The sequence below is a fragment of the Corvus moneduloides genome, chromosome 7, assembly GCF_009650955.1.
Source record: "Corvus moneduloides isolate bCorMon1 chromosome 7, bCorMon1.pri, whole genome shotgun sequence".
Taxonomy (NCBI): Eukaryota; Metazoa; Chordata; class Aves; order Passeriformes; family Corvidae; genus Corvus; species Corvus moneduloides.
The window spans coordinates 10,052,870-10,078,195 of NC_045482.1; the positions used below are offsets into that span (position 1 = coordinate 10,052,870).

Consider the following 25,326-nt stretch of genomic DNA (forward strand, 5'->3'; position numbering starts at 1 on the left):
CAAAAATAAGTACTTTGTGTACAAAAGGCCCCACTAACACTTTCAAAGGAGAGAATTTGGTTTGCGAACTACCTCGATTTGTGGAGTAAAAATCTCAAGGGTTACTTAAATGTAACTTGCAAACAGCACCTTAGAAGCACCTTAGACAGCTGAACAGCAACTTAGACCCAAAATTTTGATGGCATGTAGGCCAAATTTTAGGTAAAGTGAGATCTTTAAGAAGCAGCCTGGCGTCAAATACACACTGTTTAAATATGTGACCATAAAAACCACATTTTCTAAAAAGGCACAATCCTATTGCATGGCACTGTCGTTTCTTCTCTCATGACATTCACATTCCATCTAAGATACTACCCCAGCCTTCCATGCTGAGCATGTCTCTGCCAGACATTGACCTTGCCATGGAACACATGCACTGGCAGGTGCCTTTCTCATTCTGCTCCTTTCTTCAGGACAAAAGCTGTATGAGCAGCAACTGTTGGACAGGCCAGCTAGCAAAATCGGGTGTGAGGGAAGTGGGGTGGACTGAGGTGTCTTTTTTGCAGGGCAATCTCCTTGCAGCTCTAGTGGTCATGGTTTAAGTATCTTCTGTAGGAGTACAAAGATCTTTTAATGCATAATCCAGCCTGTGCCCATTTTGAGAGTCCTGGCTTTATCTATGCATGGAGAACACTGTGCAAATGGATGTTTAGCTTGTGAGAGACTGTTTCTGCTCCCTGGCTGGGTGACTGAAGTTTTATAACTAGGTTGGTGACCACATGCAGTATAAATAACAAATACCTCTCCAGATGCATACTGAGGCCTGCATGCATTTATGCAATCAAAACACAACATAGAGGAAAAAAATCAATAAAAGCTTAGGAACAATGAAAAACCTGGGCCACAAATAAACAGAGCCATTGCTGTACTAATAGATATTTTCCAGGAGGTAGAATCTTGCTATTGTATCATATCTGAAATACAGCAGGAATTGTTTCATGTGCTGACATCTGGCTGTAACAGCATGACCTCTAATACCATGCTGGACATAACAGTGCAGGCTCAGAAGAAATTAGGAACACGACTTTGCTGCAGAAAATAGGAGTAATATTTGCTGGCTTATAGAATGGCAGTGACGGGTGATTTAAATTCAAAATATCAGCAGTGAAATCTTGGTGCATTTAGAGTTGTCCTATTTAGCTATTTAACTGACAGCTGGTGATTAATGTAGATATAAAACTGTGAAATGTCTTTCTCTCGGAATACAAAGTTGATAGTGGTTTATGTTTCAGTTTTTTGGTTGCTTTCTCAAATGAATTTCTAGAAGCTGAAGACCATGAATAGAAATGCTGAAATACAGCAGTTTTCAAAGCTTTCAGAATAGCCATGATGAGAAGTTGTTTTAGACTTTAATTGAATTGATAGTAATAGTGAGGAACAATTGTTTTGATTTGTTATTCACCATATTTTGGGCAACTTCTGTAACTGAATGACAGATTCAAGTGCATTTTTAAAAGTTAATTACCTGTTATCTCCATGGTGCTGCATTTTATACATATATCTTTTTTTTTTTTTCCAGCACATAGTACAGTTTTCTAATTGAACCACTGGCTCTCTTATTCAAATCGCTCTTTTTAATTATTTGCACATTGAAAAATCAAATATGATGCTTCAGCAATAAATTAGAGGGATCACATTAGAGGGAAATCTGAACATATTCACTGATGTTGTTAGCTGATGACTTTCTAACATGACTTCAATCTGCACAATTATGTGCAGTCCAGGTTTTCCAGCGGTTTGCAGGCAAGTTCAACAAACAACAAAGAAATGTAGGTGACTAAACAGTCTAAGATGAGAATAGGTCTCCTTTCAGGATCCAGTCCAATGCTCACTTAGGCAGGAGGGCACTTCATTTGCACTTGCACAGGCATGGATCAGGTCTTGACTAAGAGATTTAAAGGAGGGAGAAGCCATCCTTTTCTTGGTCACTGAAAGAACTTCCAGTGATGGACAATAAGGATGATGGCATCATTTAAATCTGTGATAAGTTACAGGAAAAACTGAAAATAAAGCAAAAGTACTAGGCTGGAGATGTGCTGACTTGAATGCATCCTTTTCAACCTTGCCCAAAAGTGTCAGCATTAGGGGTTAATCTTCTCACTGCTAAACGTGCAGAGGCAGTTTACTGACTGGCCTACCCTATACATGCACATAACTTTTAGGGCAGGCTATGCAGACAGAGATCCAGCACAGCATTTAAAATACTAGAGAAATTAAGGGCATATAAGGGAATTAGGAGATGGGCAGTGAGGCTCTGACCTCAGCAGAGCAGACACACCAGCAGAGCTCAGCTAAGCTGGAATAAAAGGGGGAAATGGGCCAGGGTCTTTCAGTGTTGCAGGTACTAACAAGCACAAGCTCCTGCAGCTGCCGGGTACCAGCAGTGAGGGCTTACACACAACACTCTTCACAGGGTCAAGGCCTTTATCTGCTTTCTAAGATAAAACCCTTCAAAAGCGTTTGCTGTGTGTGATAACACAATCCAAGATCATGTACTCTCTCATATTACAGCCAAACTCTCAGAAAGATGATACATCAGAGCATTGTATACTGGGACTTCTACTGAACATGAGACCTCATGAAATATGCAGGTCTTTGCTGTGTGTTTTGTTCCTCGTGCCATCTATTCCCTCCCCTATGAAACTGCTCTGCTTATTTTTGTGGTGATGTGAAATGCAAAGATTTCCTGTTCAGCACAGAGCCACTCCAGCTTGGCAGGGTGTCATGCATGGCAGCTGAGAGCTGTGCCAGGACACTCCCTTGATCTGCCAGGACCCTGATCCAGCTGCAGCCTTGGCAGGTCAGCACTTTTACAGCCACTGTGAGATGGAAGTTTTAATCTGCCTGTTCCAACTCAAATGTTAACATTTTCTCCCCACGCTTTTCAATCATAAACAATTATCTATGAAAAACAAATTAGGTATGAGATTTCTTTCACCCCTCTACAGTGTTTTGAAATTCCTTCTGCATTGTCTTTTGGTTTTCTGCTCCTTCTTCTGCTCTTCCAGCTGCTGCTTGGCAACACAGATTGTTGTGCAAAATATGAGCTCCTGAAGATTGCTCACTTCAATAAAATTTTAACCAGAGGCAAGCATGCAAAGTAATTGAAATGCATGCAAAGTAATTGAAATGCAATGTTTCAATAGCATAACTGTGGGTTTGGTCTGGTTTTATGTTGTGAGTGAAAGATTCCATCTTATTAAGACAGCATGGCTTCTGCCCAAGTGGACCAAGTAAGGCATGTGCAAGAACTTGCAAGAAGAAAGCCTTGTTGGTCTGGGGACTGGTGTGACATCTCCATTGAAAAAGGACACAGTTCATTGTTTGCCTTGCACAGTAGCTCCTAAATCCCATCCCTGCATGGTGTGGCATGATCTAATTCACACTGTTTAATACTAAGCATAGGGGGTGTAGAGGACTTCTGTTGCTAGCTAAAAATTAGGACACATAACCAGTCCCCTGCAATACTCCTGGCAATTTGATTTGGCCTGGGGAAATTTTCATCACCATTAGAGAACACAAAATGTGTTGGTTTCACAGTCTTCACTACTCCTTCTGTGATACGAAGTTTTTCCCTTTGCATGACCAGCTTTTTTCCCCTAAGAAATCAGTTTTTCATTCCATCTAGTGAATGACTTTCCAGAAAAAAAATTGTTTTCCACTTCTTTTCATTATATAATTTGCCTTTCAGATAGAGCTGGTATTAAAAAATAACCAGGCTTCATGTGAGATAAAATAGCTGAGAAGTTTTCTTCTTAGATTTTTACATTTTTTCCTCCTCATATTCTCATATACTCAATTCATTCCTCATTTTGGTTTTTTTCTTTACTTTATTTTCCACATTTTCAAATTATCTTATGTCTTCCTTCTGCTGTTTTTATATTGTTGCCCTGAGCTCTACAATGGTCTGTGTTAACTGGGCCCCAAGTAGGTGAACTGTACTCTCCTGGTTAGTTGGAGTTATGAGAGGATTTCTAGCAGAGTCTCTCTCCCTCTCTCGCCTCTCTCTCTTTTTATTAATCTTTGATAACCCTCTTTTTGATCTGCACACTACAGCCTTCTAATTTACTGATGCTTTTAAACCTCAGTCATGGGATTACTTCATTTGATTCATGGAAGACCATGAGCAGTTCAAATTAACCTTTTGCTTCCTTGGGGTAAAAAAAATTTACTTTGGGGATTTGGTTCACCTGTTGAGAAGGAAGCTGTCTCTTCTTATTTACTGAGATTGCCTTAGTACCACAGAGATGACTCATGCATACTCTGAAGGGTTTAGGTGGCACCATAAATTCACTGCTGGACACCATGGACCCTGTCCAGAGCAAACTGAGGTCAAAAAAGCATTCCCCTTGACTCCGGTGCCACAGAAATTAATGGTAGATGGTGTTCGGTATAGCAAAGCACCCTTGAAAGGTGACACCATGTTGGTTTCTCTGCTGAAAAACAACAGCATAAAGTGACATCATCACACCAGTGAAAGTTGTATCCTCTGACTTTTCCATATCTGTTTACCACCATTTTTTCAAAAAGATGTCCAGAAAGAGACAAGATCCATGTCTAAAGTATGTGGTAAGCCCTGCTTTTTCACCAGCCCACTGAGCAGGCACAAAATTTACCACAGTAAAATGAGGAAAAGAGTAACTCTCTAATGGAAAAAGACACACAGACCTCTTGAAAGGAAAGGTTACCCAGGATGGCAGGTAAAGGATTGATCTTCTGTATCTCACTCACTTCTAGGAGTGCAAGGGACTACTTTGTTGGGGTCTGCAGAAAAGAGCTAAGGAAAGCATTCACACAAATATCACTGAAAATCTGGAAGAGTTTGCCCATGAGCAAAACCAGTATGATGACTCCATGTCCTGATACATACATCAGAATTGGAGTGCAAGCTCTCAAGCAGTGGATGTGGTTGCTATGCTTGAGAAACGGCTAAATCAGAGATTTCTCATCTCTGTCTTTGTCTGTCACATCATAGTGCTGACAAAATAAAGCAAGGCAAGAGGTGAAAGAAGAGCAGACACTGAATTTTTTTTCTGCTTTTCTAAGCATTTTACAACAAGAACATGGCAATTACAAAATGAACCCATAAACTGGCTTAGTATTACCTTAACACTACTTTCTTTCTTCATGAGTTTCTCCTCTGTCCCCCTTAGCATTCAGAGACAAATCTAATTCTTTAAATCTGGTCCAGAGCCCTGGCCTAATTGTTTGACTGCAAACTATTTTACATAGCTTGATTGTATTGTTCAAAAACTATCCCTGTGCATACCATTTTGCAAGTCCGCAAAAAAAGCCACGGACCTAGGAGGGCAACAGCACTTTGTGAGGGTTTAGTACAATGCCACATTGTGTGCACCCAGCAGGGCAGATCAGGGCCATAGCAGAAGCTCTTTCTTTTACAGCTTTTCTACTCAGACCATCCATTTTCTGCCTCCCATAGCATAGGTTGCCACTCTATAAAAAAAAAAAAAATCTGAAAGCATGAGAAATGTCAGGATGAATGTTGTCTTTTCATCTTCACAGAAGCTGCTTCCTGGCATTAAATTTGAGTGCTATACCCTGCATGGCTTATCCTACTTCCTTGCTATAGCCTACCTGCCTCTTTGCCTCTTAATGAATCAGGACTCAATAAAACCTGGCTCGGTCCATTGTACTTGTTCACTTGTAGCTAATGATAATACACAGGGAATACCTTCACCTGGGGCTTGTTGTGCCAAGTCACAGTGCAGATTAGTAGTTCATACAATACTGTATAAGAATTCCAGTTATCTCATTTGAACACCATTTTCTTGCTCTTGATCCCTCAGTGTGTGGGTGTTTTGCACTAGGAGGTGCTGGTCTGTTAAGATTGCAGTAAGAAAGCCTCTCAGGCTTTGTGGAGGACAATTGAATGCTATTTATTAGAGCTCGCATTACAAGAAGAGATTAGCATAGAAAATCTTGTGTCCTAGAGAGTAGGAACCATGAGCAGTTTAACACCCAAGGGGTCTCTGCTGTGTGTGCAGCACATCATGTCCATAAAAGAGATTTGACCCTTTGTCATTCAACTTCTTGTGTGACTTTTCTACACAAAAATGAGTCTATTCATCCTTTCCACTGTCAAACAGCAAGGGTGCTCACATGACAACTCCTTGCTGCACTCCTGGACAAAGGCAAGGCCATGGAGATGAGGCAGTGGCGGAACAGAGCAGGACCTGCCACAGGCTCCTCTGCTCTCAGAGCTGTCCATGTTTATCCTGCAGCCGAGAGGTTTGTGCAGCAAAGCACAGGCCTGAAGGTCACAGTGTGTGTGCAGCACAGCAGAGCACAGCAGTACTGACAACCCACAGACTGGAATTGCATTGGCTCTTTCGCATTCAGAGCTGTGTGGGACACAGAACCAAGCCTCTTCCTCCCTTGCTTCCTTCTGCTTTGTTTCTCTGCAGAAGCCAAATGCACTCATAAATCAGTCTTCACAAGTTCTTCAGCAAATGACTCAAATTGCCAAAGGGACTGAAGAAACAGCAGTAACTAGTGACACCAAAAGCCACACCTGGAGCTGCACTAGCAGCAAATCGTGCAAGATTTATAGACATTACTGAGCCAATGCAGAAAACACAGCTGAAGTCATCAGCCTAGGGTGAAGCAAACTTACTGTGCTGTGGCACTGGTGGAAGATCTTGCTCCAAGGTCATATGATCCCAGAGGTTCCAGAGATTTTAGGAAGAAAATGTCTGTAACATACACGTACAGTCCTAGTTTTATGCTGCTCTTCTTTATCTCCCTACTAGCCTAGTGAGAATTGCTAGTGTGTCGAGACATATGAATGGATTATACACAGCCTTAAACTGCCAAACACTTGACTGCAATGGAAAGCATAACATTTCAGCATGGTGTAGAATGGATGTAGGAAGAAAAAGGAAAAGGAGAGGAAAGAATGAGGTATTAGGATGGCTCATTCTCTTCTGCATAATTTGAGTGACTACAGAAGAAGACAAAGTGTCTTTCTGTCACCCTTGCTACCAACATTAGCTCTTTAAGTCCAATATGCATCCCAGCTAGCAAAATCAAGCTCAAGGCCAGTGCAGTTAAAGTGGAGCAGAATTGAGATAGCCTCAATACTCACAGTCAGATAAATTAAAGATGTACAGGTGTTTATTTGTTCCTAGCAAAGGTATAACCCACCAGATGGCAGGTATAAAACTGTTTAGTTGTGGCTGACCTCCCTTACAAAATGCTACACATAGTTTACACAAAATGCTACATATAGTTTATGGGGTAGCTGTGGCTCAACCTTGTGAGTCATGACTTCATACATTTTTGATGAACAACTGCTGTCTTTTCAAAAATTATTTCAGGAAGTGGAAGAACACTGTCTCTCTTACAATCAGAGAGCAGACAGTAGTGTCAGTCACACGTAGTCTTATATTACAGTAAATAGACCAGAAAATAGGAAAGAATAACATGAATATTGCCATGTACAAACATAGAAAATTTCTCTTTTTCAGAATTGTGCAACATTACTAGAGAAATCAAGGCCAGAATCATCTAAATCCTCAAAATCTCCAGTAATTCAATATTATCACTTTCTTAGAAGAGTGTGATGTTATATACAGGTGCCCCAGCAGGAGAGACAAAGCAACAAGACAAGTAAGTTGCTAGGTACTGCCTTTATCATCTACTTAAATTACATTTAGCAATGAACAAGTCAAATTGCCTCTGTTTGACTTCACTGGCAGCATGCTTCAGTGCAAACACAAGCACAAGCTGAACAAGAAATGGACTCTGTTGCAGTATTTACAGCTCTTAGCACAAGCTCTTTGCATGAGCACTTATTAATTGCCTGCAAAATCAGCGGACTATGTTCTGTGTGTGTCAGCTCAGCACATATTGTACATAATTGCACATTTGAGCCACACGGTTGTTTATGTCACTTTGTAATCACACTAATAATTACCAAACAACCAAGTAATTCAATGAACAGTAAATGTAACATTTAATTACTTTATTAATTTCCACATAACATGGAAGAAGGAAAATAACCAGTTCAATCTATAATTTCACTGTGCTCACAAACCCTATCTTTATGCAGATATATGGGAGAAATTATGAAAACACAACACAGGAGATGCACAAACATAACTCAGCATTTGCTTGATGTTTTTCATGTTGGCATCTCTCCTGCATGGAGCTTTGAAAATTTATCCTATAACATCAGGCAACTTCAAGGCATCCTGAACTTCGAAAATTAAAAGAAAAAAAAAGTCTGTACTGAGATACAAATTCCACCTTCTGTCAGGAACTTACTGATTAAAAAACTCTTTATAGGTTAAGCCAACCATTACATTTTTATGTTGCTATATATTTCACAACATAAAAAATAAAATATTTTCTCCATAAAACCTTTCAAAACCATAAATACTAGCACACTCCACAGCTCCAGAAGAAGTTGCAATTTATTATTTATCTGTTTTTATATTCTGCTGTGGTATCTTTTCCTTTTATAAGCCTGGCAAGTTTCCCACAGAAGTTTCTTCGTCAGCAGTTATTTTAAACTATTGCCCTTCATACTCCATGCTACTCTTATGCTGAACCAGTCCTCAAGAACTAAGTAGTTTTTAGCAGCAACGTGTCTTGGTTTGCAGAGACACAACAAACCCTGCAGTTAATGAGCATTAAGCTTTTTAAAATTCAAATGCATCATTCTGAACCACAGCTTAATTCATGCTGAGCATGATTTTTTCACAAGTGTTTTTGCATTCACACTGCATTTGGTAAACATGCACAAGACAAAGCTGAAGTTTTCAGGGGCAAATTTTGCCAGACAGTTGCATCCACTCTCAGAGGAGAGCATAAAATCCTGAACTCAAGGTTCTCTATCTGCATCCTGTCTCAGCTAGAACATGAGCCAAAGAACGGGCTACTTTTATGGGCCAGCAGAAGTGCATTTGAAATCTCTGTAACATCGAAACACAGATGCAGCCCCTAATGTCCATAAGGCTGTTTCTCCTAGAAAGTGCCCCTGGATGTACCTGAGCATTGTCAGAACATGCAGTCTTCCCTGGGGAGTGATGGTTGCCCGTCTCCAATCAGTCACCGCATCACGTGTTTGACTGTCAGTGACAATGGCAAAAGGTCCAGGTCAGCTCTCACAGAGAACAGGCTGTAATGGTCAAAGGACTCAACCAAACCCTCCTTTGTCCTGGCCTGCAAGGATCAGGAAAGAACTGATTATTTGTACTTTCTGGAAGTGGCATAGTGATCTTAAAAATTCAATCTTTTATTGAGATTGCTATCTAATAACAGGGCAAATGGGAAGGGGTTAGCACCTCTTAAACTACAGCCTAGACCTACTGTGCAATTGGCACACCCCAGATCAGAGCTGAGGTTCACCTGTGCCTACACCAGAAAAGTTACTTCAGATAAGCCTAGGAGCTATCTCCTCTCAAGATAAATTTTTAGCTTATCTGTTCATTTATAAAAATAGTTTGTACTTGGTTTATATTTTTTCTAAACTTTCAGACATTCATTGACAATTGACCAGCTGGATACCTTACCGAGAGACTGAATTAGTAGTGAAATAGAATTAATATTAAAAAGGCTTTAGTGTAAAATGCTTTGCTTTGTCCTTGATGCTTAATACTCATATCTTTCAGCTCATCTACTTTATTTATTATACTTTCACCTTATCTTTCACATTTACTCTGATACACAGAAGTTCTTAGTTCAGAGAATATAGTACAATGCAAAGGGTTATGAACATAAAAAATGCATTAGAGAAAATGTAAATGCTCAGATTTTTCTTGATATTTAATACTCATATCTCTTAATTCATCCACTGTATTTATTAGACCTCCATCTTATCCCTCACCATTGCTTTGACAGTAAAAACTTCTTGTTCATCGAGAGGTATGACTTTGTGCTGAGTACTGAATAGCACTCATGCTGCAATTCCTAAACTTAGGGGCTTGGAGCCGGAGAAACTGCTTCTGAGGGAAGAATCTGAGGATTTTGTGCTGTTACCAATGGCCTTTCAGCTGACTTTAGTTTTTAAGAGCTAATTTTCAAAGTTTTTTGATAATATATCTAAAGATACTTTACTGCTATTCTAAAACCAAGCTGAAACCAAAATCCCACTAATTTCCTGAGAGAGAAAGGTTCTCTAGAACTGAGACAGTTAATAATAAATACTGCTACTCCTATGAAAAAGAAAAAGTAATGAAAATATAATAATTTGACTAAGACAAGGTGTTGAAATGTTGATAGAAATCTAACTTACATAATACAAAGACAAATGCAAAGGATCAAAATACCATATAATTTTGGAACCATTACAATATGCCTGAGTGATTCTTTATTAGGGAGTCTCAAAAAAGCATGTAATTTCATCTTCTGCAAAAGCTGTAATCTCTCTGCTGGGTGTGTTAAAAATGGCATTTCAACCTCCCCTGTGAAAGTCTTTGATTTTGTGAGTTTCTGTCAGGCTGGTCTCATTACTTTAATGCATTTTGTGTATATTGTAATAACATAAATGTTTTAATGCATTTCTTCTCAGATCAATCTGGACAGTTATCTTTGAATCACTCTTGTGTAACGATAGGTAAAGAAGTTATAATTGGATCAAGGGGAACTATTGGCAATGAAGAAGCATTTAAACTTTATTTTGTTCATTTCCCTGAAGAAGAACTTGCAGTAATAGGCTTCTGAAAACTACTCCTAGTTATATTTTTTACTTCTTGACTTTTAGAAAACACTTATGTGAGATAAATGAATTTGGAAATGAACATGAAGTGCAAGCTATAATGCATATCTCCCTCACAAATCACTTGCAAACCATTTTTATAAAATGCAATTAGCCATGTACAGTGATGGCAAGAGACATACTTTATAAAAACTGGAAGCCATCATACTCAACTTGTCAAGAAATAGCCTCCAGAGAGCATGGAGCTGCAGAAGAGAAACCTCACTGCTCTTTAAAGTGAGGCTGATTTCCTGGAATTATTAGAATGAGGACTTCTTTTTGACAGACAGCATCACCACACTTTGTACAAGATTTCTATCTCAATGTCATGGAATTGAATCTGATCAGAAAGGTAAAACTCTATGAGGTCTTGGGAAGCCTCAAAGCTGCAATTTTTCCTCATCAGAGTCTGATCCTCTCCACTGAGGTACCTAAAATATGTCACTGAGTACCAGAGCAGTTTTGGAAGCATGAGTTGGGTCTTGGAAACAACTCATCCAGCACAATGGCCATCAGCAGCAAACCATTAGCACTATTTGGAAGCAAATATCACTATTATAAGGGTCTCTCCAATTTATATATACTGTTATGTATAGAGGTGATGACAACCTGACAATATTTAACCTTCTATCTTGAGCATATAATTGAAGGAATAATAATAAATTGCTGAATATAAGAAGGATATCTTGAAATGCCATAATAACCACTCACATGCCATTTTACTGCCATGTGAAAACTCTACTTCTGTAAGCCTACTATCATTCTAATGAAGTAAATAGCTTATTCATTAGAGAAAAATAAAAGCTTGAAGCTTTTAGAGTTCAGCTGGGCATAATTTACTGATAGTAGCACAAAAAAAAATAGAAAAAGGTCAAATTTTCTACTTAGGCAGAACCTTCAGGCAATTACTTAGTGGTACATCAAACAATAACACCACCATTGTCTCCAGAAACAGAAAGGTTTACAAGTTTGTGTATATTATCTAACACCCTTAAATTGAGTTGAAGATGTGTGAAAACAGAGTTATGGGTTCGACCCTTGGTCATTTCAGAAGCCCCCTATTCCAATGGCCACTGCTTTCAGTGCTGTAATGGATTATTATCCAAATTGAATACTCGAGTCAGGGTTTAGACCACTGAATGCTTGTTGCTCACCCACACCAGGTTCCTTTTTCTGGTTTTTTGCCAATTATTTATGTAACCTCTTGAGTGCTCCCTGAAAGGTTCTTGGACAAATGTTGATCAATAACCATAAAAGGATTTTAAAAGAGATAACTTGATACTAGCACTGTCTCAGAGGTGGCAGAGAAAGACAACACACACCAAGCCCAGTGCTCAACCTGATCTAACCACAGTAATTAGACACTTCAGCTGTGAGCCTCCTACACGTGGCCTCTTGCTCAGTAGGGACGAGTTTCACCTTTGGCTTAACCTCTGGCTAAAACCAATCTGAAAGAGCAGACATGTCATCTGCCTGAGCACTGTCATTTAATTCCACAGATTCATATTTCCTATCATTAGGGATATGCTGTATAATTTACAGGAAGTATCACTTGCTGAATCTCTGTTGTTCTGACTTCAAGAGTTTTCTGATGTTGCCAAAGAAGTCTTTCTTTGCCTGGAGGCTGGCAATGGGTTATCAAACATGGTCTTTTGGATCCACTATTTAGCTCTGATGATTTGGCCACTTACACCATTTATTAGGACAAGGAACTGGGTTTTGCTTCACTTGAAAATTGGTTTATCTAATCCAAAAGTTGTACTGTGGGCTCAAATGGACTCCTGTCCAGTTTGGTTGAGCTGAATGTACCAATCCTAATTGGGAAAGATTTTTAGGAGATACCTGTGGAGCAAAGAAGAAGAAAGCTATCAGAAACCATAATTCAGTGTCAATGAGACAAAATCTAAAGAAAATTTTACTCTGAGGCATTTTTTGTTGTTGTAAAATACAAGATATCAGGCTTGCAGTGGCAAGACTCAGACTCAGCCCAGTGTTTAAACTTCCAGGATAGTCTAAGAGATGCATAAGTACAGGCAGATGCACAGGGAATCAGGTACCTTTAATACACAACTTAAGCAGCAGAGCTGGTCAGCAGAAAATTATATTAAAAACTAGGTTAAAGATTTTTTTTTTTTATTTTAGAAAAAAAGGGGGGGGGGGGAAGAAGGGAGCTAAAGGCATGGTCTGCTTCTTATCTCTTTATTTAAGACTAGAGTGCCAGGTAAAAACTCTAGAAATTATCTGTGTCAGATTTGCAAAGGCATCTGGTCAGCTGCAATGCAGGAAGCAGCTCTGTGCAAGGTGCTCAGAGCTGGGCGAGAGTGATTGACTCATCCACATCTACTGGGGCCAATACCTGAGCTATTGGGGGCCTTTCTAAAGCACCTTTTCCAAATTACCATGTATTTATGCATCTTGCCAATTTTTGACTCTGAACTGCCTAAAACTTTTGAAAATGGAAGCCAGCTCCTAAAATATTAAGCATCCTTGAGTGAGCAAAGTTTTGCTTCCCTATTCCTGAACACAAAGTACTGATGGATTTGCCTTTGTAGTGTGGCCACTACATCCATAGGTTCCCTGCCCAAAACAAAACTAAAGTTACTGCTAGTAAAGATGCTTTTTCTGCTTATAGTTATCTGTATCTTATAGTTAGCCAAGATTATGACTCCTTTATGTATGTGCTTTTATTTGTACAGCTGCTGGCATAGCAGGGAATCTGTGGACACTGCTGGTTTGTTGGTACATGTTCATGTACATTGTACCAATTTCATGTTCGTGTAGCAATCCACAGGGGAGAACATAATGGTTTTGGAGTTACATCATTTCTCTCTTCCATTTCTGATATGAATTGAAGGAAATTCATTGGAGAGAAACTGGGCTCAGAGCAATAAGTTATGGATCAGCAGAGCCAAGGGCCTAAAAGCAGCAGATCAAACTGGGGAGAGTAGCCCATATAGAAGCGTTTATTTTCTTTTCTCAGCTAGAGTATTTCCTGGATCTCCCTGGGTGGCAGAGATGCTGGAGGTGAAGAGGAACAGGAGAAAGACCTTAGCAGATCACTTAAACTGTCCCTGAAACTGTGGTCTTAGCTTTTGCTGAGTGTTTAAAAGGCAAAGATGTGATTGAACATGGAAAGAGGAAACATCAGAGATTCTCTGTGTGCACTTCCACAAGAAAGTGGATATGTATATAGGTAAGATAATTTCTTTTTAAGGTTTGCATCAATTAATAAAAGGAGCACCCCAGGTTCTATCAGCTTGCTTGGCAAAACATTTCTCCTTTTGCCATGGATTAAATTGTATCTTTACATACCTAGGGAATTTTTTCATTTTGCCATATTTCACAAATGGTTTAAGAGTAAGCAAACATTACTATCCTTGCAGAATAAAGATTGTAATTACAAGAAAATTTAAGAGTCCTACTTGACCTTTAAAAACTGCATGCTTAACAGACATATTTATGACTGCAGACACATTAAAATTTCTACACTTTGTTGGTATTTATGAAAAGTGTGATCACACAAAATCTTTTCCTTCTTTCTGCTCTAAATTGGGACAATGCTTAAGTATGTATGTGAGCATTGCACAGATATGAAAACTTTGCCTGGTTTCTTTTCAAGTGTTGATGTATTCTGCTACTAAAACATAAGCAACTAAGACTATTGATATGTAAGGCAGCTGTTAGTGCTAGTTGAAAGAGAAAGGTGGGAGCTTGAACATCAATTTTTCTAACTTTCTTAGCCAACAAACCTTCCTGTGGAGAATGTGGGGGAAAAAACCTATGTCAATTCCCAGAGTATTATCTCATTTAATACATGCTACTCCTTTTCCATATGAACAAATCACTCACACTGTCCCCTGGGACAAAGTCGTGGGCCTTGGCAAGGTCCAGTCCTTGGCAAACTGCAACACTCAAACCACAGAACTTTGGGGCACAGAACTGCACAGAGCAGTCACTCCTGTGAGTGTGTATTTTCAGTCTTCTTCTCTTGGGAATAGAGAAGAATCTTTCTTCTTACTTTAAAATGCTGACATTGGCATAAATCCAGCATGAAAATTGCAGCACAAAAGGGAGATGTTTCATAAAGCTGTAAGTGATTGAAAACAGGGAATTACAATGCTAACTACTTTTCAATGTTAATTATAGAAGCTGCTACCAGGCATGTTCTATATATACTCACCCTCTTTTCTAGAAGTAAGAAGTGCACTCTCTGTGATCCTGTTATCATACTGAAACAGGAATTCTCATCATTTTGCATTGTAACTGTATTTTGATACAGAAATTTGTCCCACATATGGGGCATATACAATTTAACAGACCAGAAGAGGCTTTCTCTCTTCATGACTGTGTAACATATCTGAAGTAGTGTAAATATAGCAGTTTTTATTTATCTGACCACTTCTTAATAGCCAGAAGTGGAACTAGTTCTCTTTCTTGCACCACTTACCCACAACAGACCAAAGTTTGGGAATCTGCACACATTTAAACTAACATTTTTCTGACCTTGGGGGCATTTCTTGAGCCCGGTTTTATATTTGGTATGGAGAGGAAGCTGAGTTCTTCACAACCACAAGGACCCAGCTGCAGAACAAGAATACCAGTACACAGAAGTGGTACCTCTGCTGGTGTCAGACCACAGGTAGGGCTCTGAATTAACTATCTAGAGTGAGTTTTCCTCTTTTTTTTGCAGCCTTGGGCAGTTAGTTCAAGTACAGTTTGTACATTCACTCAGGATGCACTGCTATGATCACATCAGGGTGTGCTGTGGTAACAAGGATGGGAGGGCAGCCTGTGGCCTTCACAATATAACTTTTTCATAATTCTAGAAGCCAAAATGGCCAGTTCATTCCATGAATTTCACAAATTGGGTAAATAATATTTTGTATGCTCTTGTTTTGTATTCATAAGTATTTGAGTATAAACATGGAAGAGTGGTTTTAGGAAAATGAAGTTTTGATTGTATATTGGTAAGTCCAATTTAAAAAATATGAAAAAGAAATATTAAGCTTACAGCAGGACTTCATTCTCTAATCTTTAGCAAGACAGTCTGAGGTAAGTTATTTAGCAGCTATCTTATTTAGACTCTTAATGAAAACTCTGTATGTTGAGTACATTCTCATTTTTCCTTCTTCCTTCATACAATCCATTCAGTGTGATATATGTTGGCAGTAAATATCTTAATATCTTGCTACCAGTGGAAAAACTTACATAAGGTTGATTGATCTAAAAACTGATTACCATTTCAGCCTGAAGACATGTTCTTTTCCCTCCCCCCGTCATAAAAATCTTATCTTTCCTTGGAACACTATGTGCAGTGACTCCCATTGAGTTGGAGAACCCTATTTGAAAAAGTCATAAGTAAATACGTGAACCCTTCTCACATTGCACTCTAAAAATGTCAAGAGATATTTCTGATCAGCCCATAATTGGTCTCTCACATATTTCCTATGTCAAGCATTTATAACTAGCATAAAGGTCTTTTGTAGACTATTTTTACCAGAAATAATATCACAGCTTTGAAGCGCTATAGCATAAAAACAAGATCTGGTTTTTACTCTATATTCTCATCTTACATAGCGCAGAGGGGGAAAAAATCAGTTTAAATTACTGTGATTTAATGAAAAGATATTGACACATACACAAAAAGTAAAAGTCAGCATGAATTATGTTCTTAAGCCTCTTTATAGATTTTTAAAGTTTTATTCTCAACATGTAACTTTTACTGGGAAAATGTTAATAGCAACACGCTCTGAGAAACCTGCAGCTCTGGGATGTTGGACACAATCCCCTGATTGGTATCAAAAATCTGACTAGAGATCAAAGCATGTGCATGTGCTCTAAGTTTAAATATCAGTTAAAAAAAAGGTTAATTGCTGTATCAGGCTTCTCGTGAGGTAGGAGGATAAACCAGAGCTGAGCTAATTTTGTTTCATGAAGGGTTCACTTTTTAAGGGATTTATTAGAATGTTGTTCTCAGGTCACATATGAGAACAGTTTTCTGGTTAGACTTCCATAGCAGGTAATGATTTCTCAGACAGCTCCAAAATTCACTGCTTTGAACAAAGCAATGACTTTTTTTTTTCTTCACAGAAGTGATTAAATGTGACCTAAAATTATTAGAACCCCCAAAATGTGGCATTTTTGAAATGCCAGTGAAGGAATACACACACTGTATCATGGAGAACTTTCATGTTGTTTCCTTCTCCCCTTTCTAACTACTGTGCTTTTACATAAAGAATTTTGTGGTTTCCATTTCTAAAGGGAGTTAGTAGGGATGTATCTGATAGTATTTTCCAAGGAATTTTACTTTTTGAGCATTTCTCTATAGTCTTAAAACTGTGAACATCGTAGATTTATAGTTACTGTATACTACCAGAATAATCCCCAAAACCTATTTTAAATTAATGTCTGTTCTGATTTCTCCCTAATCAGATTTTTTTTTCTTTAACTTTAGGCTCTAGATCCATGAAGAAAAACATTAGCAATTGCTCCCTGGGGTTAACACAGTGCTTCAAAGAAGGAGCATTTAATTCCCATAAGTAGAGAGATGATCTAAAGAAATCCTATAAATGATGAGCTGAAAAGAAAGAAGCATTTAACGGTGCAGAAATAACAGGTTTCATTGTTCTGGCAGCAAGAAACTGTGCTGTGCAGTCTGGAGCTCCATCTCCTGGTGCTTGTCAAAGAACTAAAATAATTTCCAAGCGTCCCCTAATCTAAACACAGGCACGTCAGTGCATGCAAGCCATATTGCAGGGGCAGTTGCAAGGTCCCAAACCCCACAGCAAACCCAGGTTTAGGTTTGTAACCCCTGTGGACGGGGAAACACAGCTTTGAAAATGCTTTTCCAGGTCTCCCTGGACTCACTGGAGCAGTTCACCAGCTCCTTCACCATGGGCTGTGCTTACACAGAATTATGCTGCATTCAGTGAAGATCATGGGAATCTGTGCCCATCGTGTCACTCACAAGTTTTGGAGAGGGTGGAAACTGCAACTGTGCAGAACAATAAAAATTAAGCGCTCTAGTGTATTTCTTTATTTCTTTATTTGTGAGATGCTGGAGGAACTGTCATTTGCAGGTCAGAATATTGTCTAGTGAATAAATATCTGAATTTCTCAGTTAAACTTTTTATTTAAAGGCTTTTTAAAAATATATGTAAAAATATGTATCAATGTATAATTCTACATATCAATTTTACCAGAGCTGTCAAAACATGATTGCTACTTTACAAAATATCATGTGGCATGGGAAATACCATACAGGTAGGTGAGCCAGACATACAATAAACAAGCGAATGTAATACAGGAGGGAATAAATGGGTCAAGGTTACGATGTCAGTTGGAACAATGTCACAATGGGAGGTTAAGTTAATGAATTTTGTCTATGCATCAGCCACAAAAGCATCCTTAACAGGAAAAACACCTCAAACCATTCATTTCAGAAATATTTCTGAATAAGAAAATTGACATTATTATGAGTATTGCTTATTTTATTAGAACCTTCTTCTGTCATCTGGCTGGTAAATGTACCCATTCTTGTTATACTTGTATTAATTTTTCTTCATGAATAGATTCAGAAGTTAATATCTCATCCTTTCTTAAGAAGGATCATTATATAAATCACTTAGGATGTTTTTGCTTCTATTTAAGTATTTAGAAGTAAATAAGCTATTTTATTCAGCCAACCAAAAATACTGTAACTAAAATACATTGCTACTGCTGTATGGTAGCTGGATCATTAATTTAATACAATGGCTTCATTTTATCAGCAAGCCAAGTCAATCCAATAGTAAAGTTCACAACTCATCTATTTTTGTTTTATTTCTTCATCATTTGCAGGCTTACAGGACCACACGGAAAGCTAAATCTCTTCAAGAGAAGACTCTTATGAGAGAAACAGAATATACAATGTGGGATGGAGGTTTCTTTGGGAATGAGTGGTAGCTGTGAGCTGCATTTAGTTCAAGTACCTGTCACTTGTGCACTGCTGACCAAGTGTACATCGCCCTCCCCATTTCATTTGCTATCACAAATTATTGAATCCAAGTCCTGCTTCATTATCTCTGTGTAAAAAGGTATTAATATTACCAATTTAAGCCAGTTTACTTCAGATTTATCCCACTGTGAGAGCAGACTTTAACCTGTAAGTTGGTATATCTATAACCAGCTGCTCAGTAAAGTAAGGTGCACCCATTTCTCTTTCAGAAGCTACTCTTAAATTTCATTGACTTAATAACACATATGTTAAACATATAGAGGAAAGAATAAATATTAAGGGGAATATGAAGGGAAAATAATAAAAACATGAACAAATATTATTAAAGAGCTTTTGAAATATTTTTTTAGAGTGAGAGTAGCATATGCTTGTATCTACTCTGAAGTTTAATCACATGTAGTGTTGATCTTAAAAAGACAGGTAAGAATTGATTTGGGACTATGAACTGCCTTTCTTGTGAATCATTATACAGCACATTCCAGTAATATATGTCCATCCTCCCACAGGGAGCAGAAAATACTCAAAATCACTGGCATTATGTGTGGCAATTCTCTCAGAAACTATCATTGCTACTCAAGTTATTGCTGATTCTTATTACAAGGCACATGCCTGATCAATAGCAAGCTTTTATTAGTTCCTTTACCAACCTTTCAACATGTTAGACATGACTGATGTTGTAACTTAAAACTTGTCAGGAACAACGCAGAAAATATTCAAAGCATTGGTTTAAGCATTTGGGAAAGTTCAAGTAGCTGTGCTTTTCTGTTATTTTCTTGCAGCAGTCTGATAATACTTTAATGAACTCTGGCCTTCAGCTCAGACTGACAACACACCAAAACATAATAATTCTTGAGGGTGAGCTTGCAATTCCAACCTAGTATTTCTGCAGGCATTTGTCTCTGTGGCTTTGCATGGATCACGTTCAGTATTCACAGCTGCAGGTGACAGAGCAGGATGGTTGATGTCCATCAAGTTAGTTACACAACCTGTAATGATTTTCTCATGTGATGGTATAATAACAATTTATGATTATTTTCATTAATTAATTACTGCACAGCCTATATTATTTTGCCTGTCGGTGCAGCTGTGAGAGAAATCCAAGAGGTTTCAGATTTCCAGCTGAGATTTCCTACAGGAATGCAATCAGCTGGACGTGAAGGTAATTAGGCCTGTATCCTAAAAATGAGAGCAGAGGGCTGGCTCTCTGTTCTTATTGAAGGAGGCTCTGCTGTGTATACCTGGTTCCCAGCAAGGGTGTGCTGATTCTTACAGTGGTATCATGTGCTTACAGAGCCACAGAGATCATCACAAGCACTGCTTTTTAAAATAAGCTACTGCTCCAAAATACTAGAGCCAAAGCCCTTGCAGGTGTTTATGATTCTGGAACCTTGTTTCAATGCAAATACAACACCAAACTGAGCAATCCTGAATGAGACGATCGTTTTGCTAAACTTTCTCTAGGATGGATGAAAAAGCTTCTCATCATACAGGATCTCCTAAGTGCATTCCTTCTCCTAAAGTTTACTTCCCATATCAGTGAAGATTTCCAGCTTCACATCACAAGGAATTTCAATAGCATGTTCTCATTTTCTGTCACATAATTGATGAAAATATTGACTGATATCTAATGCCAGGTCAACCTTTTCATTAATAATTCCTGTGCAACCTCATTATTCCTACTGTTTATGACTTACCATTAGCTTCCCATTAGCCAGAATCTTACCTTCCTTACTATCCTTGTGATGTTCTTCAGCTTAAACCACACAATCTCATGAGATGGATTAGTTTCATTAGTAGGACATAGAGAAATCAGGTCTATCATTTCCCCTAAACCCACAGACCAGTTCTTCTCACCAAAGAAAGGCAGTGGCATGTCTTACCACTACTGCCCTTGGTGAATCAATGGTGTACTCTGTTAATTATATTTCTGTGATTTTAATTAGTCATTCATTGAAACAGCTTTAAACCTATATGATATTGAGTAAGACTCAACTTGTATATCAGTACATCCACTAATGCTAAACAACTTCTAACCTTTCCTTCTTTTAGGTTCAAACTTCCAATGTCGGGCTTGGGGAGAATCAAGAATTTCCACTAACTATGCAGTTCACCTGCAGACTTAACAAAACAAGTTTGTGTTGTGGGTTTTCTTCTTGTTCCTGTTAAATTGGCCTTTTGAAGACTAAGGGCTTGTGAGCTTTGCATGTTAAAGGCTAAACTCTTGTTATAGTGAAACTGATTTTTTTAAGGCTTGAGGGAGTTTGAAGGTAAATTGAAAAGGAGCGCCATGGAGTCCTTGTGCAAGTCATTCACCTTGTAGAGCTCTAGGCTGAGAGCGCTCAAATGCCACGCTACTTAACAAGCTGAAAACCAACTCATTTAAATAACAAGCACAAACTCCACTTGGGATCCACACCGAGGCATTTGTGGATTGTGCGGCCTGAACTCCCAAACAACATTATTTGAAGAAAAAAAGGAGTAATTCCTTTTTTAAAGTGGTAATTCAGGGATCAAGTCTCAAAAGCATTTGAACATTTCAAGGACTATTGCTATACTAAATTGTTCTTAACTACAAGTATTAAAGTTTAAAAGGAACAGAATACTGTTTTCAAATTCAAATCATTAGCTTCATGTCTCACAAGGATAATAAATCTATGCATATTCTTGTCACTTTAGCAGAAAGTACAACATTTGTGCTTTAAAAATGGAAAGTTAATTCTTGCTAACAAGTGATGGAGAAGATGTCTTGATGGCTCAGAAATGATACACAAGAACAAAACCTAAAATTCCTATATCCAATACCGATCTAATAAAAATACTTTGCAGAGGACATATTCATATTTCATGGACAAAAAATGCAACTTGAACCACTAAATAAAAACATATCACATCTGGCCAGTGAAGTCCATTGGTTCAGATCTTTGCTAACTGAAATGCCAAGTGCTGCTATATATTTGTTCTATCATTATAACTTTCTCAGGTCTTTTAAAATGCCATAGTTAGACTTCAGTAGAAGTGTTTGCAGCAGGTTTGGACACCTTCATATTTAAAAGGTTTGCCATTACTAAAAACCAATGCATTTTCAACAACATGAAAGAATATTTGCTAATGTTCACTTTGAATGAAAATATTTATCCATAAGACCATTTAACTTCCTGTTGAAAATTCAGGTATTTCACCTGATCACCATCAATTTTGAAGATTTTTAGTTCCCCCAAAAAAGGCAAGATGCTAATTTTTTCTTCTTTAAAATGAAGAAAAATACATACCTTAGAAAGGTATCCTGTGGCGTCTAAGATGACAAATTTTACAAAAGTCTCTCTTTGAAGTCAGCTGAGTTCATAATTTTATTGGTTTTAACAGAATTTTTATTGATTCAAAAGTGATTTTAAAGTCCTTTTTTAGATCTGAATGTTATTCAAAAACTACTCAAAAACTAGATCATATTCAAGAAACAAAAAGTGAGCAAGATCTCCAGAAATATCTTAGTTCCTATGATGACTTTTAGAGTAGTTTTGTTAAATTGAAATGTCGTTAAGTTAGAACTAGGCACCTCCTTTTTAGCTGTTGTAAAATGATGAATGGTGCAAGAAATACATGCAGATGTAATGCAAGTGTGTGACTTAAAGCAGAAGCAATAGGTAGGAACTGAAATGTCTGTTTTCAAACTCCGATTCATCACAGTGTTATTTTTCTGTATTAGTTTTTTAAGCTAGTTTTGAGACAAGTCCTACAATTCGTATACAATTAAAGTTCCCATTCAGGCAATGGGAACTTTGCCCACTTCCAGGAGTACAAGCTGCAGCACTTGGCCCTAAGAATTTAATATAGCTATAATGACTCATTATTGAATGTTTAGTTTAATAACAACTGCTTATTAAGTGTATTAATCTCAGCTGATGAAAGCAAAATCGTTTAGTGAAAAGCTGTTTTTCTTTACATTAGTGTGCAATTATTTAACTGAAAGTTTCAAAGAGACACATCTAATTACAGTGCTGCTTTAAAAGTATTTAAGCATCAGTTACTAAAATATAGTTTGAAATATGCTTATGGACCTCCTGTAGAGTTGTTAAAAAGCAAAATTCTGGTTTCAGATTATTACTTACAATAGGTTTCCTTTCAATACTTACCAATTTCTTACAAAATCTGCTTAATGTACGGGATTGAACTGTCTCCTGTAAAACAGAACAAGAAGGTGCAAGAACTTCTGTGTGTGCAGAATGTGTATGTCTGTGGTCAGGCTGAGATTACTGACTGAAGATCAAAATTAGTGATACACATTTACAATTAAGAATCCCTTTGCTGAATTGGCATTTTTGGGGAAAGCATATAGTATCTATCTAAAAGAAGTCTGCCAGTCAGTTCTCTGTAATTAGAGAAATAAAGAATTTATCTGCCACAAAACTAATTCTGCTTGCCATTTAGCATCTTCAAATGTTTGTCCTCAAACTACACATACTTGCCTGTAAGAAAATAATGAAATTATCTTGATTGTTTGCTGTTGTTTTAGTCACCTGGGTTTTTTTAGGGATACTTGTTCCTCCATCACATATTTCCAGCAGTTTATGGATGACAGATAAGCAATGCGTATCTCTCCTCAGGAGTCCCTGCCAAGCTCTGTACGCCTGGCAAGTATGAAAAGAACAGAAAAGGTATCTTTGGTGAGTAATGTAGCATGTCAAAAGTCTACTAAAATTCTGGTTGGTCAAAGACAGATAAGATATTTGGATAAAAGGAGGCAGAGCCCTGAACAGGCATATGGATGATAAGAGCCAGGTACTTTTCCAGCAACTTTATCCTGCAAAGAAAGGGTGATGCGATAGAGGTGCTCATCTGCTGAACCTGAGCAGAGACAGTAGGAGTCTGACAGTTCCCAGCCTCTGAAAAAATTCTCTGCCCTATGGCTTAGACACATGATAACTGTCCTTGCTGAACTATTGAAGTACAGGTTTTCAGTCCTTCACACATGTAAGACATGAACTGTGCCATGCTGTGCCATGAAGGCTCCAGCCAGTCCTTGCCTGGGGCTGGAAAATTCCAGTGCTGGAGCAGCCAGCCCCAGGGAAGCTCCGTGCTCCTGCCATGGCTGTGGCTTGTGCAGGGGTGTGCAGGACTCCTGCTGTACTGCAGCTGGTGTGGTGGGAGCGGGTCCTGACCTTGGCATCTTTTATATCTTCAGGAAGAGGAATTTCCCTGCTTTGCTGTCCCCTCCTGCAGACCCACTCTCCAACCCCTCCACACCCACTCAGGGTACTCATGGTCAAATGGGCTCACCCTTCCTTCCTTCCTTCCGAATTCCTTCCGAATTCCTTCCTTCCTTCCGAATTCCTTCCGAATTCCTTCCTTCCTTCCTTCCCTCCTTCCTTCCGAATTCCTTCCTTCCTTCCGAATTCCTTCCTTCCGAATTCCTTCCTTCCGAATTCCTTCCTTCCGAATTCCGAATTCCTTCCTTCCGAATTCCTTCCTTCCGAATTCCTTCCTTCCTTCTGAATTCCTTCCGAATTCCTTCCTTCCGAATTCCTTCCTTCCTTCCTTCCGAATTCCTTCCTTCCTTCCTTCCGAATTCCTTCCTTCCGAATTCCTTCCTTCCTTCCTTCCGAATTCCTTCCTTCCTTCCGAATTCCTTCTGAATTCCTTCCGAATTCCTTCCTTCCTTCCGAATTCCTTCCTTCCGAATTCCTTCCGAATTCCTTCCTTCCTTCCGAATTCCTTCCTTCCTTCCTTCCTTCCGAATTCCTTCCTTCCGAATTCCTTCCGAATTCCTTCCGAATTCCTTCCTTCCGAATTCCTTCCGAATTCCTTCCTTCCTTCCTTCCTTCCGAATTCCTTCTGAATTCCTTCCGAATTCCTTCCTTCCGAATTCCTTCCTTCCTTCCTTCCTTCCTTCCTTCCTTCCTTCCTTCCTTCCTTCCGAATTCCTTCCGAATTCCTTCCTTCCTTCCGAATTCCTTCCTTCCGAATTCCTTCCGAATTCCTTCCTTCCTTCCGAATTCCTTCCTTCCTTCCTTCCTTCCGAATTCCTTCCTTCCGAATTCCTTCTGAATTCCTTCCTTCCGAATTCCTTCCTTCCTTCCTTCCGAATTCCTTCCTTCCTTCCGAATTCCTTCTGAATTCCTTCCGAATTTCTTCCTTCCGAATTCCTTCCGAATTCCTTCCTTCCTTCCTTCCTTCCTTCCGAATTCCTTCCGGAATTCCTTCCGAATTCCTTCCTTCCGAATTCCTTCCTTCCTTCCTTCCTTCCTTCTGAATTCCTTCCGAATTCCTTCCGAATTCCTTCCTTCCGAATTCCTTCCTTCCTTCCTTCCGAATTCCTTCCTTCCTTCCTTCCCTCCTTCCTTCCGAATTCCTTCCGAATTCCTTCCGAATTCCTTCCTTCCGAATTCCTTCCTTCCGAATTCCGAATTCCTTCCTTCTGAATTCCTTCCTTCTGAATTCCTTCTGAATTCCTTCCTTCCGAATTCCTTCCTTCCTTCCTTCCGAATTCCTTCCTTCCTTCCGAATTCCTTCCTTCCGAATTCCTTCCTTCCTTCCTTCCGAATTCCTTCCTTCCTTCCGAATTCCTTCTGAATTC

At 38.7% G+C, this 25,326-nt stretch overlaps 1 long non-coding RNA gene across 3 annotated transcripts in view; it reads left to right on the top strand.

Annotated features, from left to right (window-relative positions):
* Nucleotides 1–24,101, top strand: part of LOC116446818 — a 46,054-nt gene extending 21,953 nt beyond the window's left edge. For 2 of the 3 annotated variants that reach the window (XR_004241391.1, XR_004241393.1), the window contains exons 3-5: nt 7,527–7,668; nt 13,740–13,952; nt 18,599–19,074. This is a non-coding gene — a long non-coding RNA (uncharacterized LOC116446818). Of the gene's footprint in view, nt 1–7,526; nt 7,669–13,739; nt 13,953–18,598; nt 19,075–20,804 lie in introns of those variants that run through there. The other variant, XR_004241392.1, reaches the window with a different exon arrangement.
* The last annotated feature ends 1,225 nt before the right edge of the window (nt 24,102–25,326 follow it).